Source organism: Pinus tabuliformis, chromosome Q, assembly GCF_031772625.1.
Source record: "Pinus tabuliformis cultivar Carrire ecotype Pingquan chromosome Q, CPIR1, whole genome shotgun sequence".
Lineage (NCBI taxonomy): Eukaryota > Viridiplantae > Streptophyta > Pinopsida > Pinales > Pinaceae > Pinus > Pinus tabuliformis.
Window position 1 is genome coordinate 891664670 of NC_142296.1, and position 21104 is coordinate 891685773.

Sequence of the window (21104 nt, forward strand, 5' to 3'; positions counted from 1 at the left end):
ATGACTGCAAAACCCTGGTCTTCCTTAGCCAAAAATTGCAGAGATACAAGTGAAAATATACAATGATAGCTTCTCCCTCAAGAGTCCAACCATGAAAATGAGCAAGAAAGTACATAATATAGATGATCTAACCTCTTTCCCTGCCTCCATGGGTCGAGCTCACTATCCTAGGAGCTGTTTGAACAACTTCTAAACTAAGCACTACAAAATAGGCAGTCAAAACAACTTGCCTCTATAAATTTGGAAACCAGTTCATACAGTCAATTTTACCCTTTTACATGAGAGAAACTTCTAGAAGAGTAAAACATGAGTAAAAGTATCCAAAAAGTGCCACAAGTATAGTCAAAGGGACCACCATCGACCTCAGCAAGTCAAACTGGAGCTAAACTGCAAATTCTGGGCTGAACTGGTCAAATCTGGCACAAATTCCTCAACGGGTCGCGCACATCATCCTCAACGGGTCGCGCACTTTGGAGCCCTGTTTGGAGGCCTTCCCGATGTCAGAATGAGGTGCAGGATAGCTCGTTGGAAAGGTCTCTGAGTCTACTTTCCAACCCAACTGGAATTTTTGGATTTGGAGGTCATTTTACCAGTCAAAAGTCAATTCTCCCAAGACTACTTCTGCAGCTCAAAAAAGGGGCAGAAAGTCAAAATTTGGCTGTATTTTGACCTTTTGGAGACCCAAAACTCCATGAAAACTCAAGGTAATGCATGGGCATATGTAACTTTGCATGAAAAATCCAAAAATGCTGAGTTTTTGCAAAAAGGAGCTACGATGACAAAGGGTCTCACCGGGGGTGAGACCCGTTGAGAAGCCAAAACCTGTAAATTGCCCAAAAATGCCAAAAATGTGCCAAAACCTCCAAAATTTTTTGTGCTTGGTGCTGTGAAGAGGCTAGTGGGTTTCATGATGAGTGAGAGAAGCCTCGGCCAAGATGCGGAGGGGGTTGGTCTTCTTCTTCCTCTTAAGAGCCTCGGTCAACCTCCTTTGGAACATTTTCATTTTTGCCTTGCAAACATGCATCCTTGCCCAATAGCCTATGATGACCGCCCTTTCCACCCTTATGAGGCCTCCTCTGTACCTCAACCTCTGTAGATGATGAATGGTCATCACTTTGCTCATAAGTTTCGGTGGTTTAGGAGCAAAGTGGACAAATTGAACTGCTGTCTCTGCCTGCAAAAAGCGCTGAACTCTATGCTGTTTCAAGGGGACAAGGACATGAGGGAAATGTTAGGGGAGGGACCTTTGTACAAGGAATTGGGAATATATGAATATAACGGGGAATTTAAGGAAAATTTTCAAACAATTATGCATATAGGAATACATATTTATAATCAGGGATATTGGGAAATCATTTGCAAAGATCACTGCATATGGGAAAACATGTATGAAAGTAAACATATGGGAATATGAAAACATGCATTACAGGGGAAGATAGGGAAACATATGCACAAAACCTTTTACATGTTCACCAACAATTTTTAGTGTTTACACATGCATATGGTGGAGGGAGATTAGGGTTTTGAATGCTTTGGGAGAGGGGTAGGGTTTGCATTTGATTTATAAAATAATATGGGAAAAGAGATGAACATATAAGTGTGAGTGAAAGGGAAAGGAGGGAAACAAACCAAAGGGAAAAATAGCTTGAAACAACACAAACCCTAGCACAGTTTGCTCATTAATATTGCAGCCATATAAGTCTTTTCATTTGCATGATTTGAGGTTAAAATCATAGCATGAGGGCTTACATCCATCACCAACCTCCAAAACAATGTGTAAAGAGCCTATCTTGAACAAATTTGATGATTTGGAGGAAGATTGGGCAATTTTTTGAAGTTTGCAGCAAGACAGCTCAACGGGTCGCGCACCTTGCCCAACGGGTCGCGCACCTCTGGCTCAACGGGTCGCGCACCTTGCAGGAGGCTTTTGGAGGCCTTTCCGGTGTCGGAATCGGGCGCAGGATGGCTCGTTGGAAAGGTATTTGAGTCTACTTTCCAAAAAAAGTGGAATTTTTCAATTTGGAGGTGATTTGACCTGTCAAAACTCAAATATCCCAAGACTGGTCAAAAAGTGCCAAATGAGGCTGCCTGAAAGAAGAGTGCTGTTGCAGTCAACTTTTGAATGCCTTCCTCAACCCCAAATTGAGCTCATGATAGCTCATTGGAAAGATATTTGTGTCTAGTTATCATTTTACCCATCAAGAAAATCATTTGACCAACCAATCTAGGAGAAAACTTGATTTTCCCAAGGTCACTTCAGAGGTGTCTTTGATTCTCCTGAGGCAACGAAATTCTTGACATTTCTCTCAAACAATGACACCTGTGAAAAAAGTGAAGGAGGTTTTTCTTCTTTGGCATGTTCTGGACAAAAACCTCTCTCAGTTTTCCAAAATTCATTTTTGATTGCTCTGAAACATCATTTGAGTGAAACTTGTCCCGATGTGTGAAACAAGGAATTTTGTCGAAATGAAGCGAAATGAAGGGGATAGGGGGCTTCTAAATTATTGGGGAAATTTTTGGGAGTGGGGAGGGATGTTAGGAAGCAGGGGAAAGTGGAATCTCAGAGATTGAGTGAGGGGAAGGGGTCCAAAAAGGCAAAACACAGGCCCAACCTAGAAAATTGCCAGGTTGTAGCTAGAAACTAGGGTTTGTGCAAAAATGAGGATTTTGAGGGATCTAAGGGATGGGAAGCATTTGGTAAGGTACTTTAAGGATAGGGGAAGGTGTATGAATATCTGGAAACATGTTTTGCCGATGATTTGACCGTCCAAGAGAAATTGGCTTCAAAACCCTAGGAGAGGGAAATGAACTTGCCAAAGCACAACTGAAGCATGAACAAGATGTAAAATGACTCATTAGACACTGACATGATAATGAAAACCCCATGAATGATGATAGACTCAGCTGAATAATGACATGGACTGACATTTGGGCAACTTTGCAAGGAGTGAAAGCAAACCCTAGACCTAATGCCTAGTGACCAAATTTTGCTTGAAAACTCTCTGAAATGACAAAATTTGACCTTGACACTCTGAGACCACTTTGTAAGAGCATATTTGATCACTGTAGGAAGGCTGGAAAGACTGACACTAACACCTACAATCAACTATGCTTCAGATTTAGGCCTACTGAATTCTCTATTCAGTGCTGTCTAGATGTCTGCCACTCCAGCATTTGGGTTATCATTAGCATACTTGATATACCAAGTTAACACGCGATCCTGTAGAGCGCTAACCAATGTCGCCTTCTTCATGTTATCATTTGTAATGCCCTGAGCTTCCCATACAACTTTTACAACAAACCAGAATTGGTTTGGGTCCCCATTCCCCAAGCCTTTGAACAAAGGCAACTTCACTAAATTTTCCATACTGAACTACGTTGGAGGCGGAGGTAGTACAGGTGAAGTCGCAGGTGATGGTGGTGAAGTTGGAGGTGGTGTGGGTGGAGGTGGTATTCGCGGGAATCCTTGCCTTATTAAGTAAATAACACTTCACAGAGAAACCTGTGCTATTCCCTCTTCATCACCTCGCAAAGGTAAATCAACAGACTATATTCATGACCCTTTTTTCCTTCGTTTCTATAAGTTTTTCCGCTTCACGTAGCCCCGAACATCAAGATAGCTGCATAACCTGTTTTTCGCACAATAACATTTTAATCCAGATATTCAGAGATTTCATGTACTTACCTCGCGGTCCCTTGAAAAAGTGTCGCTCCTCCTCGCTTTAGCTAACTGAGGTGTCAATTGAAAATTTAATTACAAATCCTCTTATGATGCAATCGAGCCAATGATCGACAACGCAGGTGATCTTATCCTCCGATTCTTCCAACCTTCGCACTAGCTTCGGGGTCCACACAATAGGACCGTCAAGTTTCCACCTTCCTTGGCTATCTACAAGCTTCACAATCCACTCGTATAGCTCAACCGGAAAGGAGCATAAAAAGATTTCGTGGATCTCTGTATACAGGTACCTATCCAGCCACTGTTCCTTTGTCAGTCGTGGGTTTTTGTTCTCCTGCGTCGTGAATTCGTGGATCTTCCTATCGAACCAATCTCCAATCTCTTTCTTATTCGCATTCCAGTGATATGACACCACACATCTCTTATGCAGATTCTGGTCTCGACAACGGAACCATTTATTGGCCTGAAGGGCCTGACCCGGGTTCAACGTTAATTAGCCAAACAAATACCTACACTACTGGCCCTTTCAGCATCAGCCTGCGGAGCACGGACCGAAGTCTCACCCAAAGTAGTATGGGGGGATGCTAGAACCAAGTTTTTGCACCCTGAGATGGTCGTGATGTCGTTTAATTCCCCTTATTCCTTCCTTCACACATGTCACTTCGCTCTAGGGCTTGGAAGATGAGCCTTCTCTTTTGTCCTTCAATACCTCCGCGAAAGGGTATGATTGAACTTCGCGCAGCCCTAACCCTTGATCTAGACATTTTTGCGTTACTAAGGCAGCGTACCATGCAGATTCCTAAACTAGTCCAAGTGTCTTACTTATCTTATTAGATACTCACAGTTAGCACCGCGTAAACAAATATTCTTATATGTGTTCAATTATCCACATAATCACACACATTCACACATCACATAAGCATTATAAAGGAAATCCATACATAAAATGATAAAATTCATTAATCGAAACAAAGACACAGAAATTGCAGAATACTTCTCTTTATTAATCTCTTCCAAGTGATTACAGACTCTATCCACGCTGCGCACACAGCTACAGGGGTCCACACACTCAGCTGCGGACTTCCACCCTAGGCCTCTGCACACTCAGTTGAAGAGCCTCTACCTACGCTATGACTCGAAACTTAGAATTCTTACTTCAGAGCTATCACTCTCTTACCTTGTGTCCATTGATTGAATTGTCTAACTACTTAGAGCTTAGCTCTTTTTATACAATCCCATGGTCTGCGGACCATGGGTAGATCTCTTACAACCGACTTTACTTTACAAAACTAAGGGCGGACAACCCTTTATGACTTATAGCACCTACGCACTCCACGACCACAAAATGTAGAGTCTTTACAAGTTTCTTTCAAAATTTGACCAAAATATGGGCTTTTAGCCCCAAAACTGTCCTTTGGGGGATCCCGTTCCCAATAGTTTGATATACCATATATCCCTCTACCATAGAACCCTCAGGAGGTGCTGTTTTTCTAACCAAATCCTTCAGTGATTTCAAGTGCCTCTCAACCATCCACATTGATCTTGTGTGTGCAGGTCCACACTTTTCAATCTCCTTGACTTGGTGTATGAGGTAGCGTTCTTGTGCATTGAAAATTGTTAGAGGTATATACTTTTGTGTTTCACACATTAGACGAGGAATTTGTTTCCTCCGATACTTTATATCTTCTTTATTAATTTCTTTAGGTGACAACCATCTACAAATGAAATAAGAAAATGACCAGTTTCAACAAATTTTTTTTATAGTACATGATGACAAGTAAAACAAATGCAGTAAAAAATGTGCGACACAACAACTTATTGAAAAATTACACTTTTCACATAAATATCCACTTACCTCATGTATTTTCCAAGATCATATATAACTTGTTTGAAATTGTTGTTAAAGGTTTCTAGGAGAGATAGAGGTAGAACGTACTGTAAAAAAAATAATGATCAATCGTTATTTTTTCCCAAATTAGTAGGAAAGAAAATAATTGACAAGATGTTTCACCAATGTATAAATATATACACCAAAATAACTACCTTAATGAGTGTATGCCAATCATGAGTTTTTATCCCACCTAATTCATCTCTCTTTGTTAGGATATTATTTATGTTTGAAGAAAATCCAGTTGGAAATTTTGTTTTTTCAATAACCTCTTTAACATCATTGCTTTGTTGTTGTGTCAATAACCATGGAAGGGAACTTATATTTTGTATGTCTCCATCACTATTTCAATGAGTCACACTTTGCAATGCATGGTTGGCCTCCTTAATGTCATTATAAATCTTGATTTTTTTTTTCTTTATCTCTCCTTCCATCTAAGATTCACCATAAGGTCTCTATTACATTCTTCCTCATGTGCATTGTATCAAAAAAATGAATAATTTCTAGGTGCTCATAGAAGGGGAGTCTATTTGATTACTCTGGATAACTTTTCATTACTCGTAGAATTTCCCTGTTATTAATGCCTTGATGACCTACAATGTGAATCATAGTTAAATATATTATAACAACAATATAACATGCCAATTAACACAATTAAGAAAATGCCATAAAAATATAAAATAATCCAAACATATCATGTATATTGATACATAGACAATTCAATCCATAGCTTCAAAGACTATTATATTGCAACTTCCATGCACGAGGTGTCACTCCTCGTGGTCTTAATCCAATATCTTATTTCCCATTGAAAAGATTGTTTTCAGTACTTCATACCTATGGTTCTTAGAAAGGAAGTGCCTATACTCATCAAACACCTCCTTTCCTAAGATTCTTGGATGACGAGATTTCATCTTAGGACCACAAACTGGACAAACAAATTTACTCTTTGTTTGAAGACCTGAAGAGATGGAATAATTTTTATATAAATTATTTTAAGTATGTGCAATGAAGGTCAAACTATTTAAAAAACATACATGAAATGAACTTCATAAAATTAAACATTATTAAAGTGCAGGGTAACGTTATAACATACCATAGACATGTTTTAGCCCTAGGGCATCGTGAATTGTACATACAAGCATTCATGGAATTCAAATTCCCTTTGTGCATCTACTGGTCTAGAGATGTCATACATAGTGACATCATTCCATAACTCCACTAACTCGTCGATAAGAGGCTCGATATATGCATTCATATCTTTGACCTGACACTTACCTAATTGATTCAACATACAATACATAATTACTACATATATGAGTACATAAAAAAAATATAAGACATAATTATAAGGAATAATTAAGCATATATGAGTAAACAAAAAAATATAGGACATAATTATGAAACGGACAAGACAAATGAGATGTTATTGTGTTAAAAAAAATTATTGTAAACAAATTAATACCTAGAACAATCATTGTCAACATTATGTGCTTCCTCTTTATTGACTTCCGTGGAGGGATGTTATTGTTGATAACAAAAATGGGCCCCATCGAGTAAGTAGATCTAGGCTCTCAAATGGATTGACACCGTCAATTGCTAATGAAAGCCTAAGATTACAAGGTTCTATTTTAAACATTGGCCACTTTTCCTCTATATTCCTAAATGCAGATCCATCTGCAGTCATTCGAAGAAAACCATCTTCACTTCTATTTGTTGCATGGTAATCCATAAGTTATGTTATGCTTTTGCACCTAAACAACTTTTGTAGACATGAAATTATGGGAATATAATGAAGAACCTTGCGAGGCACCTTTTTTGTTACTTTATCAGTTTGATATCTACTCTCATCACATTTTTGGCATTTGTTTTTTGACGCATGTTCTTTATAATAGAGAATATTATCTTTAGGGCATGCTTGAATAGCTTGATACTCCATTCTAATATCTTTCAAAATGGCATGTAAATCTTGGTACGTACGAGGTAAAACATTTGATGGTGGTAACATAGTTTCACTTAATAATCTACAACATAAAAAAATAGTACTCGTTAACATACTAAAACAATATTGATTGTACATATTGCATCCAAATGTTACAAATTAATTAAATGGTGATCAATGTACTAAATTTAAAAACAAAGGAAACAATAATTGCTTTATCATGTATATAGTACTAAATGTCACAAAATATATTACATAACTTAGGAGTTGTGGCACACATGTGTTTGACAGACCATTCACCACCTTTAAGTTGACCAACAACAATACAGTAAAGATAAGAGATGGTTTTTAGCTTTCATAAAGACGTTTAATTTGCTTCTCAAGTACATGTGTATCAAAAGCAAAGTCATCATATTGGTTCCCATCATCATCCGTTCCAACATTATTAAATTTATCTTAGATCAAATCTATTTGTCACATATTCTTCAACTATGTTATCAACATCATTATCTTCTTCCATAGGATCATTAGTTTGATGCTCAATATTAATCGCTCCATGTTCTTGAACAGATGCTTGTACTACTACTACCTCTTCCTCGTCGAGAAATGCCCTAGGGGGGAATACTATACAATTAGAATCAATAAATTAATATTACTATATATATCAAATATTTAAACTTTGATATTGTACAAATTAGGATGTAAATTCGAAACTACTCATGAAATTTGCTAAATCCCAAGACTCGAAGCTACTCTACTTCTCTACAGATATTAATTCACAATTGAGAACACAAATCATAAACATGCAAGAATAATTTTCACACATGCAAAAATATTTATCTAGGGTAAAGCAATTGCTCAAAACCCGTTCTTATATGTATTGCATTAATCAAATAATAGATATTAAATACATATGCTTTCTCAATCCCGAGCACAACCTACAAGTGTATAGTTTATCCCTCTACCTAACTGACTGACTCTAATAATTGAGGTGAGTACGTGTCGAATGAATTTAAAAATTTATGTGCAAAAGAAGACATTCAACAAGAATTGACAACACCCCACAACCCAAAGCAAAATGGGGTGGTTGAAAGGAAGAAACACAACATTGTGGGAGCAGCGAGGGATATGTTGCTTGATCAAGGCCTACCTCTACATTTTTGGGCCGAGGCATGCAACACAACAGTCTATTTGCAGAACAAATTCCTCATCAGATTCTTGGCATGATTACACCGGAGGAGGCTTTCTCAGGGAGAAAGTCGAATGTGTCACACTTCATGATCTTTGGAGCCTATGTTTACTGCCATGTCTCCAAGGACTCAAGGAAGAAGCTAGAGCGGACAATAGAATTGGGGGTATTTGTGGGTTACATACAAACTCCCCACAAATACCGCATGTACTTTCCATCCCCCAGAATGACAGTTGTGGGAAAGGATGTAAAATTTAATGAACACAAAGGCATGCGGTGCTCTCTTGAGAGGGAGCTCCAAATCCCACTAGAAGAGGATCTTTTAGCTCCAAAGGAGGAACCTCAAGAAGTTATGGAGCAGACACAAATTGAGGAGAAGGGAGTGGATACAACCAATCAAGCAGAACCATCCAAAGAAGGTGGGAAAAGGACCAGGGAAGCTAAGAAACTTGTGTAATATGTGAAGGAGAATGTGGGTGCTCCTTCAAATCTGCACGGGCAGAGAAGGTTACTAGATCGATACATTGGTTACATGACTGAGCTTGTAAAGACTAAGCCATACTATTTTACGGAAGCAATAGAGAAACCTGTATGTGTTGATGAAATGGTGGATGAGTATGAATCCATTGTAAACAACAGTGTTTGGAAAGTGGTCCCAAGACCAACAGAAAAATAAGTTGTGGGTTCGAGATGGACCTTCAAGGTGAAGCATGCAGTAGATGGAAGCATAAAAAAGTACAAGGCTAGATTTGTGGCCAAGGGGTACTCTTAGGTTGAAGGGATTGCCTATGAGGAGACCTTTTCTCATGTAGCAAGGTACTCATCCATTAGATCAATCCTTGCTATGGCTGGACATATCGAGTGGAATATCCACTAGATGGATGTGAAAACAACATTCCTCAATGGATTTATTGAGAAGAAGGTGTATATCGAGAAACCAGAAGGCTTAGAGAACTGTGAAGCAAAAGCTTCACCTGCTTCTCCTCCTAAGGTCTTCTTGCTTTTCTTCTTGCATGGACATTGTGGCATAATGCCTGAATTCATGACAGTAAAATCACTTGATTCTAGATAAGTCTTTCTTATTGCCCCCTTGACTAGATTCTGGTTTGGATTGGGATTTATTCTTTTTTCCATTCTTTTCCTTTCCATCCAAGGCACAGTTTCCTTCATCCTTTCCCTTGGATGAAGTCTTGTCTCTAGTATTCTGCCTTATTTCCTCCTGTACCAAATTGAACCATAAGCATTCCCAATTTGGTAGTTTCTCCCTCCCATTCACCGAATCTTGGTAGTTGTGCCACCTCTTGGGAAGTCCTAGAAGGGATAAGCTTAACAAATCATCTTCTGCAACAGTATCAACAACTTGACCAAGTTCATCATGACATTGTGTGAACCTTCTCAAATACGATAGAATTGTCTCGTTCTTCTGCATCTTGATATTTTGAAGTTTATCCTTGTGCGGTAACTTCCCGTGGCCACTACTATTCTGGAACTAATTTTTCAGTGCTTCCCACATTGCATATGGAGTCTCTTTCCCATGGATATTTGAGACAATGTGGTCCCATACTCCCTCCAATATGATTCTCCTCACCTTGGCTACACACTTCTTCCATTTTTCTAGATCTTGGGTATCAGCTACTGGTGGTTTCGGGATGTCATTATCGATAAATTCCTTCATTCCATTATCTTCCAGTACTGCCTCCGTGCATTCCTTCCAAGCAATATAATTCAAGTTTCCTTCAAGGGCATACTCGAGTCTTAGTCCATAGATATCCATCCTTCTAGCTCTGAATAATTGATCCTGCAAATATGATCCTCCTGCAACAACAACTTCAAAATTTCTGCTCTACAATGAATCCTGCTCTGACACCATGTAGAAATAAGGATGTAGATTCAAAACTGCTCATGAAACTTACTAAATCACAAGACTCAAAGCTAGTCTACTACTCTGCAGAATTTAATTCACAATCGAGAAAACAAATCATAAACATGCAAGAAGAATTTTCACACATGCAAAGAGATTTATCTAGGGGAAAGAAACTGCTCAAAACTCCTTCCTATTTGTATTTCATTAATCAAAGAATAGATATGAAATACATACGCTGGCTCAATCCTTAGCGCAACCTACAAATGTATAGTTTATCCCTCTACATGACTGACTGAATCTGGCTAACACTTAGCCAATTTTCAAGCCCTCCACTCTCCTATTTCCTTGAGGAAATTAACCCCTATTATTTACGAAATTCCCACAATTGGATTGTGCAATTCCTCTAGGTTCTTCCTCTAACTACATGCACCACCTATACATATGGGAATAGTCTACAACTGATAGTAAATTGTCTTGGAATCTCCATATCAACTGGGTAATTCTAATTCCTTGCATGCAAGGATTATTTTGGGTTGATTTATCAGTTAATTGATTGATCACAGAGTGTGGCTGAATATCCACTTCCACAAGTTGACCTCCACTAGTTTCTCTAACATATATAACTAGTCTAACTAAACATAACTCAATTTAACTGAAATAGATTGCTACAAATTAGCAATCAATCATTAAGAATTGAACTCAAGCTTCCCAAAATCAAATTAACTGAGTTAACTAAGTGACAAGTGCCACGTCACCTCAGTTAACTACCTCCAGTTTTCTCTTGAAATGGAAATACAAATTTTCTCTAGTTTGACCAAGGCAAAGTGAAACTAAGATTTTCTTGCTGCATTTTCAACAGATATAATGATCGTTTACAAATATAATATATAAGGAAAACATAGGCAACAAATACAAATATAAATACAACTTAGATGAGACCAAGAAACAAAGACAACAAATCAATGATGATGCTTGTGCAAATTATCAAGATATTTAAGAACATGTTGAAAAAATCTAAGAAAGGTGTTACTTTTCTTGAGATGTAAGAAGTGGGACACATTTTGAGATATATAGTCACAACCATAATAAAAAACATATTGATATTATTTTTCATTCATCATTATAATTTCATATTCTTTCTTAAGTTCACTTAGAGACTAGAAGTTTTAAGAGGATGGGTGAGAAACCATGAGATTGAGTGACAGCAAGGAACAAATATAACAAATCAATGTGATCATGAAGATTGTGCAATTTAGCAAGATGTTTAAGATTATGTTGAAAAAAATTAGGAACAATCAACACGTGTGAGCTGTATGAATGTGTCTGAAACATATTCTAATGTTATGTAAGAGTGTTTGATGTAGAGAAGTGCAACAAAACAAACTCTAGTGATGTGCAAAGGTGTGACACATATAGGGGTGAACATACTTAAAAGCGACACCTGCGACCGTAAGAAGACATGAAAATGACACTTGCATATGCAAATGACCTTGAAAGCGAGACATGGAAGAGTGAAGATAACATGAAAACGCCACTTATTAAAGTGAAAGCAAGCCAAAATGGCAGTCGCGAATGTGGAAGTGACACTTGTGAAAGAGAAAGTGTGCAAAATATGACAGTTGAGAAAAATCACCAAAATAGAAGTACAAATGCAACCAAAGTGAGGGAGGTTGTCAATAAAAGTGTGCACTGACTGTCGACATGAGTTGAACATTGCACAAGAATTGTCTTAATAGACGGTGCCATGCTTGTTTAAGCTTGCATAAAGGAAGTGTGTTTTTTTCTTTAGGAAAGTGGTAGGGAACCCACTAAAGACATTTTTTTATAGGAAACTCTTTTTTACTAAGGCATGACATCAAATATCTCTCCTTCTACACAAAATGGGTTATTCTTTCTTTTTGACTACTTATTTGATTTGACCAAAATGTCAAAAACTCATTCCTTTGCACTTAGTGGTAAGTGAATGCTATAGAATAAAAACATTGTGCTTACTTTAAAGGACTTTCAAAATGGAATGTTCTACCTTGCATGAGTGATAACAAGTAAGATAAATTTGGAAAAAATAACTATTTATGATTTATCAAACATTTCATTAATCTATCCTTTTCCTAGAACTATTATAGCTTTGATATTAATTCAATTAGTTTTCTCACAAATTACAACAAATGAGGCCCCTTTACTTATCACAAAAAGAGACTTTATATAGAGAATTCTTCACTCTATATAACTAAGAGCTAAAAAATTTCATTGTCACTTAAAACATTTTGAAACACCAAGTGAAGGATTGTGTGCATACTTTTTTCCTTAAAAAAATGAGAAAGAGACTCTTTTATGAGCAAAATAGATTGTGGTTAGGAATATAACATTTTAATAAATTGTGGTTTATAAATTTAATCTTTTTAATAAATAAAGTAATTTATTTTATTATATAATCTTTTTCATAAAAAAATGGTTTTTTATTAATTATCATCTTACCTAACTTAATAAAATGAAATCCTTTTATCTTTATCCAATCATATTTATGTATAATAATTTTATTTTTAATCAAAATTTTATTTAATTATTTTTTAATGATATTTATATTTTATTATTTTTCCTTATAAAATTTTATTACAATATATTATATAATCATTTCTTCTTTCCTATAGAAATGTATACACTATGTCCATCTTTTAAATTATGTGCATAATATACTTTAAAAACTTATTAATAATGCCCCATAAAAACCCATGATTAACCTCTAAATCCTCTAGGTCCTAATTAACCCCCTAAGCATACATTAACCCCATCCCCTAAGCCCTTAAACCCTTAAAAATAACCGACTATCTATAATCCCATAAAGTAATTAACCCCTAACTCGACCTAACCCCTTAATTGACCCTAACGAAAATAATCAAATAATATTTTTAGTCCACATCAAGATGACAACATAGGTCAAACACCTCCCAAAAGAATATTTTAAAACACATTTACAATAGAAAGACAATATAATTAACAATACACAGACATACAATCTCAAATACACTATACATATAAACATTTACAAAAACAATCTACAATACAAAGACATATATGTTAATTTTTCTTAGGGCTATATTGTTCTTTTCTTTGATAATTGCATTTCTTCATTAACACATTAAGTTCACCCCATAAAATCATAACATTATTCATATTTACATCACAATTCAACAACATATGCAACTATATAGAAAGAAAAATATCATCATCATTAATGCAATGGAACATAAAATAACAATAGAATAAAGCATTCACACATAGAGACACCAAGATTGGTCAGAGACCAGAGCAAAACCCAGTATGGGATAAACCCTTTCAAATTCTTATTCTTATTATATTGTCATCAAATGATTCAGCAAAAGAGAGTACAATGATCCATATCTTCATCCATACAACTATCTAGCAAAAAAATTTACACAATATCCATGAAATGAATCCAACAATGCTTATACTGAAAATTATATTTCTGAAGCCTATAATGAACTGTCCCTGTCTGCGGTCAACTACCGAACATTGCAGTCATTGAGCGATCTTTGGAAAACTGAAATTTCATCATTTAGGTCACAGTCGCACAGAGGAATCATGTGTGCAACTGGGAAGGTTTTATTCGCTCCCTGGAGCCTATAAGCCAGCCACTGTAGTCTACAACTGATACTCAAAAACACTATATGTCGGTCGCAGGAGGACAAGTTGTGTGTGTGACTGAGATGATTCGGTCGCATGGACGAGCCAGCTAGTGAATGACTGTGGTCAAGATCTTCTTATGTCATGTCGTTGACTGAGGCCTAAAACCCTAAAATAGAGATGTGAGCTTCAGACCCTGCAATTTCATCTTCGAGCGAATCCATTCCTTTGCAGATGTGCCTCAGACCTGTGAGACCCAAAAACCAAGATAGAAGAGTCTCTCATCAAGATGTCCATATGAGGTTTAGGTCACTTTTATTTATATCCTTCCAAGGGTTTCAAATTTTCTTTAGGTTCGACCTGATCAAATATGCACATGTGGGCTTATAATTCAAAAGTACACTTTCCCTCATCCGTTTTGAGTGAACTTTAGGTCAAATTTTGTCCTATCAAAAAATGAATTCAACGAAATTATTATCTCCATCAAGTGAGTTGTCTAAAGTGGAATTTAACCGCAATTTCATATTTTTACACTCCCTCTCAACTAGGGAGAATTCCACCTGCATCATGTCATGTGTATCTTATCAACAAATCATATCCAATCTCAAGTATCTCATCATCATGTATCATCATTGTTCATATTGATTCATCTCTTTCTTATTATTGTTTATATCTTGATTGTCCCTATTCATATGCTGAACATTCTCGAATCTAAAATAAGAAGAATTTGACATCGGAGGGGAGCTCAATCTACCACCCTCTATCCATCGAGGAGCCACCGCTACCACCCGGAATCTCTTACCAGCGGGGAGCTCAATGCTACCACCCAGGAAACATTAGTAGGGAGCTAAATCTACGATCAACATCATCATCGGAAAGCATATCATTAGAGATTACATATTAACCTGGAACCACATTGGGGAGCATATCTCAACCCAGAATCTCATGGGGGAGCTAAACATCTACAACCCCATATCGAGCAATAGGTGATATAGGGGAACTACTACTCAACCCATCCTATTTCCTACTAATCTTCCCAATAATTACCCTCAAGATTCATATGGTAGACCACCTGCATCATAATCATCTTGGGTTGTACACCCCCAAGTACACTCTCAACCTGTTGGCTAGACGAGGAGTGGTAATCCTAACAAGCCTAGTTTGTGGGTTTGATGCCAAATGAGGTATACTCTACAAATACCAATATAGGGGAGAAACATCTTTGACCCTATGAGTGACAGATGGGGGAAAAACATCTACGACCCTATTTTCCAAAGATCCCTCAACCCCAGGACCCCTTTATCTCAATTCCATACCCTCAGAGCTCAGATAGGTGGGAAGAGTTGGCTCAATGTTCTCGGTCAGTGATGCTCTCTGTAGATCATCAACATATCATCGTACTCATATCTGGTAATCATCACGTCTCAATGTAAGTTGTCTCTTGTTCATGCAGGATATTAAATCAAATATCATATTATAATAAAATATACATATCATAAAAAGGATACCATAGTCATCATCCCTCTCAAGGAGGTGACAATCACAAGCCTAACCTTGTCTCGTACAACACTACTTTCCCAATATATGAAGGTATTTCAATCCTATCTATATATGGGATTCCCTTCCAATCAGATCCCACTCTTTGTCTTCACAATGTGTCCATGTCATATCCATATCCTATTCAAACATCTCTCCAAAAAGCTTCTTCATCTTGCCTCATACATAATCATGCTAGCAACCATCGTACTCAACCTCGATTATGCTTAAAGCTACAAACTTCTCATTCAAAACATAATGGAATATATCATACTAAGTCAACACCCAAATGTGCTCATTAATAATGATCCATACATCATTAGTACATCCATGCAGTCACACATCATAGGAAGAATGTCAAAGATATATCATCCCATGCAAATATCTTGAAGGGTGCTTGATGGTATCTTAATGTGTATGAAGCGGCTCAATCATGAATTCACTCAGGTTATGCATAGCATTTGTCATGCCAACAAGTTGTCATTTAATTATCAAACCAAGCTTCATCAAATCATCCTCGTGAGCATAATATAAGTCACTAGATGCAAATTCATATACTAATAATAGGTTCCATCCATTTATTGTGAGATTACTTCACACTGAATCACAATTGTCAATAATTCAACCATTGTGCTAAGAACAAGGAGGAAAAAACAAAACCATTATCGAATACCAATATTAGTCATTAAAAGTCACTATGCCTATATATCATTATTATCAAGGAAAATCATCAGTCGTCAAATCAAATCATTAATCATCATGTCAAATCCCAAATTTGCTATTGTAGTGAGATCTATAGTACAAAACATATCTAAATCAGTAATTCAAAGTTCTAAGTGATTATCATGGAAAAACTACAAACAATGCTCATCTATATCAATCAACCAAATATATTCAAACTCTTGTAGCACAAACTTCAATGGTTAAATCATAATACATATCTATATGCATATCTCGGTCGCCTGCAAACACAAGTTCAGTATACATATTCATTTTATAGTAAACATTCAAACTTCACTGCTCATAGAGCTTTTTGTTGTCTGCCTCATGTTTGTAGTACTAACATCCTTCAGGTGAACATCTAAATTCATGCACAAATCTTCATTTTTGTTTCCTTCAGGCATAACTGCATCCCTAGTCCTTCTTTTGTCCGGTTGGGAGACTACAATCGCACCCTTGAGCTTACTTCCAATTGGATGAGAGGCTACAGTCACATCTGTAATCTTTCATCCATGCGACTAAGGCTTGGAGTAATGGAAAAATATCTCTCTCATATCAGAACTTTGTTGTAGATAAAACAATATCATATATTTTTCTATTCATATCCATAAATCATATTGTTGGCTTAAGGGGACCTAACCCAAGTTAAGAGTTGTTCGCACCTACCAACAAAACCCTAACTACTTGCCCTTTCGGCAACAACCTGCATAGCGCAGGCTACAGTCTCACCCGAAGCAGTATTGGGGGATGCTACAACTGGGTTTCTACATCCAGAGACCGTGTGATAAGTGATCTTAAGCCCTTGTAGCTCAGATCTTCCTTCCCGTAGATCTATGTGTTCCTATGGTCTGCTACTGCAGCTCTATAAAAACGGCTCTTAGACCTTCGCGAAGGTCTGCGATCAGACTTTATAGACCTAAAAGAATTTGATTGTTCACTTTCGCGCACTAAATAATAACCCTGGATCTGCCTTCGAGCAAGTCTACATGGTTCAACAGAAATCATAACAGATTTATCCATTACCTTCGTGAAATCATATCATTACTTAGTTCATGCATAAATATTAAAGATTCAATAGGTTCACACAACAATTATACTTCATTCCACAGAAAATAGATCATTAAGCCATAATGCATAACTTGAACAGAAATAAGAGTAAAACACAGAGGCAAGATACTTGTTCCAAAATCAGTCTTTATTAGATTTAGCCTTTAGTTTACAGACTCTTCCACCTTGTGCACCCAGCTGCAGGGGCCCACTCACTCAACTGCGGACTTGCCAAGGTCTCCGTACACTCAGTTGTAGGAGCCTTCCCCTTTCACCTAAGTACAGGAAACAGAGGTTTCCTACCTTACCACTTGCCCAAAACAATAATCCTCTATCTTAGTTTCTATCTCTAGACTCGCTATGACTCAAATATATATAACATTTTTTCTTACAATACCATGGCCTACAACCTATGGCTGAGTCTCAAAACTGATCTATCACTTACCCAAACAAGGGGCTAAATCCACTTTGACTCCTACTTAGTTGCGTGCTCTACTCCCACATTTCGCGGAGATTTTACATTCTTTACAAAATCTTTCTCAAAAATTGGTTAAACGAACCCAAGACCCTGGGGACCCTATACCAACACATACTTCAAGAGTAAATAATATACATATAATGCAAATGATAATGGGAATAATAATCTTATGGAGATATTTTCCCTCTGAATGGAATCCACTTCAGTATTCTTCATTCATACCATCAACCTATCTATAACGTTATCATGCATAAATATATATGTTCGATAATAAATTCAAACTTTATCATATAGTTAGCATCAGCTAATTCACCATTACATCATGGCATCAATCTTTCATCAAGGGTTAGTGTCAAATAAATAATAGGAGTATATATTATGTAACTCAATCCATCAAGTCAGGGCATTTAATTTTACCATATGCCATGATTATTAAGCACATCAAATCATAACCATGGTTAATATAAAGCTCATTGTTATACTTCTATCATAATGCTTTTCACAAACAATATGAATAGTATTAAGTTACCATCTATTAGAATCAAGGTGCTAGACTTCTTTATGGGATCGAGATATATAGAATTATAGGAGTTAGCCAAACATCAAGTATACCAATATATCAGAAATCAATATTTCCAATTAGCTTCATAGAATCGAGAAATTCATCATGTCTAAAATGAAATATGCTTGCCAAATATCAAGAGTATCAAAAATCAATGTCTTTATGTATCTCTACCATGACTTAACTAAATACATCATCTCATCATGAGTACCATGAATCAAACTTTCATATGCATGAGCCATTTTTGAATTTGGTATATGCATTATACATTAGGGCTTATGTTTCCATCCATATTGAAATAACACCATACATACCTTGTTGTGTTTAGATACCTGTGCACCTTCTTAGCTAGTAGCACTTTGTCACCTTTTCATTAGGTGCCTCTTTACTTTTTCCAATGCTAGTTCTTCTCTTCTTGCACTAGCCATGATCCTTAGAGGGTTCCACTTATCAAAACTCATTAGGAGGTTAGAAGCATCCAAATACTCAAATATACATGTAGGAAGCATGAGTAATAATCAAAACAATAATTAGATCCATAAGTCAAAAGTAAAGGTATAAAGGAGTATCATAAGTCATAAAGTACTTATCTTCAATGAGAGGTGACCATCTCCCTCTTGAACCAGCCTTCAAGAGCCATCGTTTTCTATTGTCCATATGAAAATATTGCCTTCAATATTTCAACCAACTTTATCAGTAACCAGGACTAACAGAGACTATCTCATCTAGGACAATTATAACACAAGTCCTTGAGCATCTTCACATTTACCCTATTAGGGTTTCTAGATTTCATATCTCAAATATTTTCCATAAACTAGGGTTTCTCTCAAACCCTTCTAATATTTGTCAAACACAAATTTCCTAGGGTTTCCTTCAAACCCTAGAATTATTTTATGTCTCATCCATACTCTCTTGATTCCATCATCGGTGTCATCATAGGGGTGATCTCCATGAATTTTCTTTGCTTTGATAATTGCATTTCTTTATTAACACATTAAGTTCACCCCATAACATCATACCATTATTTAAATTTACTTCATAATTCAACAACATATGCAACTATATAAAAATAACAATATCACCATCATCAATGCAACAGAACATAAAAGAACAATAGAAGAAAAACATTCACACATAGAGACACTAGGATTGGTCGGAGACCAACGAAAAACCCACTATGGGGAAAACCCTTTCAAATTATTCTTCTTATTAGATTGTCATCAAATGGTTCAGAAAAAGAGAGTACAATCATCCATATCTTCATCTGTACAATTATCCAACAAAAACAACTACACAATATCCATGAAATGAATCCAACAATGCTTATACTCAAAATTTTGTTTTTGAAGCCTATAATGAACTGTCCCTATTTGTGGTCAATTTCCGAACACTGTGGTCACTGAGTGAAATATTCGAACAACTAAAATTTCATCATTTAGGTCTTGGTCGCATGGAGGAGGAGTCATGTGTGTGACTAGGAAGGTTACAATTGTTCCATGGAGCCTATAGTCTAGCGACTACGGTCTGCAATTGAGACTCATAAACCATAAATGTCGATTTCATGGAGGACGAGTTGTGTGTGTGACTGAGATGCTTCGGTCAATTTCTTCCTGTGTCATGCCTGCAACTGAGGCCCAAAACCCTAAAAAGGAGATGTGAGCTTAGGACACTATAATTTCATCTTCAAGCGAACCCATTCCTCCACAGATGTGCCTCAAGCCTGTGTGAACCAAAAAAAAAGATAGAAGAGTGTCTCATCAAGATGTCCATATAAGGTTGAGGTGACTTGTATTTATAGGCTTCCAAGGGTGTCCAATTTTCTTTAGGGTCGACCTGATCAAATATTCACATGTGGGCTTTTAATTCAAAAGTACACTTTCCCTTATCTGTTTTGAGTGGCCTTTAGGTTGATTTTGGTCCTCTTGAAAAGAGGAATTCAATGCAAGCATTATCTCCATCGGGTGAGCTTTCAAAAGTTGAATTTTACCGTAGTTGCATATTTTAACAATATAATGAATAACTTACTAATTGATTATATTCATGTTCGCCTTCAGCGTGTCCATAGTCTCTACAATGCTTTTTATTTAATTTTATTAGAATTTTCATTGGCCTCGAGCCCTTGCAATTTCTACAATGGAAATAACATCATTGATCCTCAAAAGCCCCCAATGTCGATCCCATGTATCCTTGGTCTCCTTGAGGAATATTATGTGATAGTTTTTGTCACCAAACTTTTAGTGATTATTTTGTTCAAAAATTTACCTCAAAATAAGCCTACAACTTTTCAAAACAATCGCAACTAATGTATATAGAAACTGTTAAACACACATGGGAAACATAGAATAGGAAAGATAAATCATGTGAGTTCATTTTTTTTTATTAACAGGAGATATACATTTATAGTACATTATGTGACTCTTGGGTTTCAGATCCCAAGGTCTCTTGGAATGCTTTGGTCCATTCAACTTCCACACTAACCATTTAGGATTAGGTGTCCAACATTCCCCCCCTTAATCCGAAGGGTTATGTATGAGTCCAAGAAGAGAGCTGTAATACA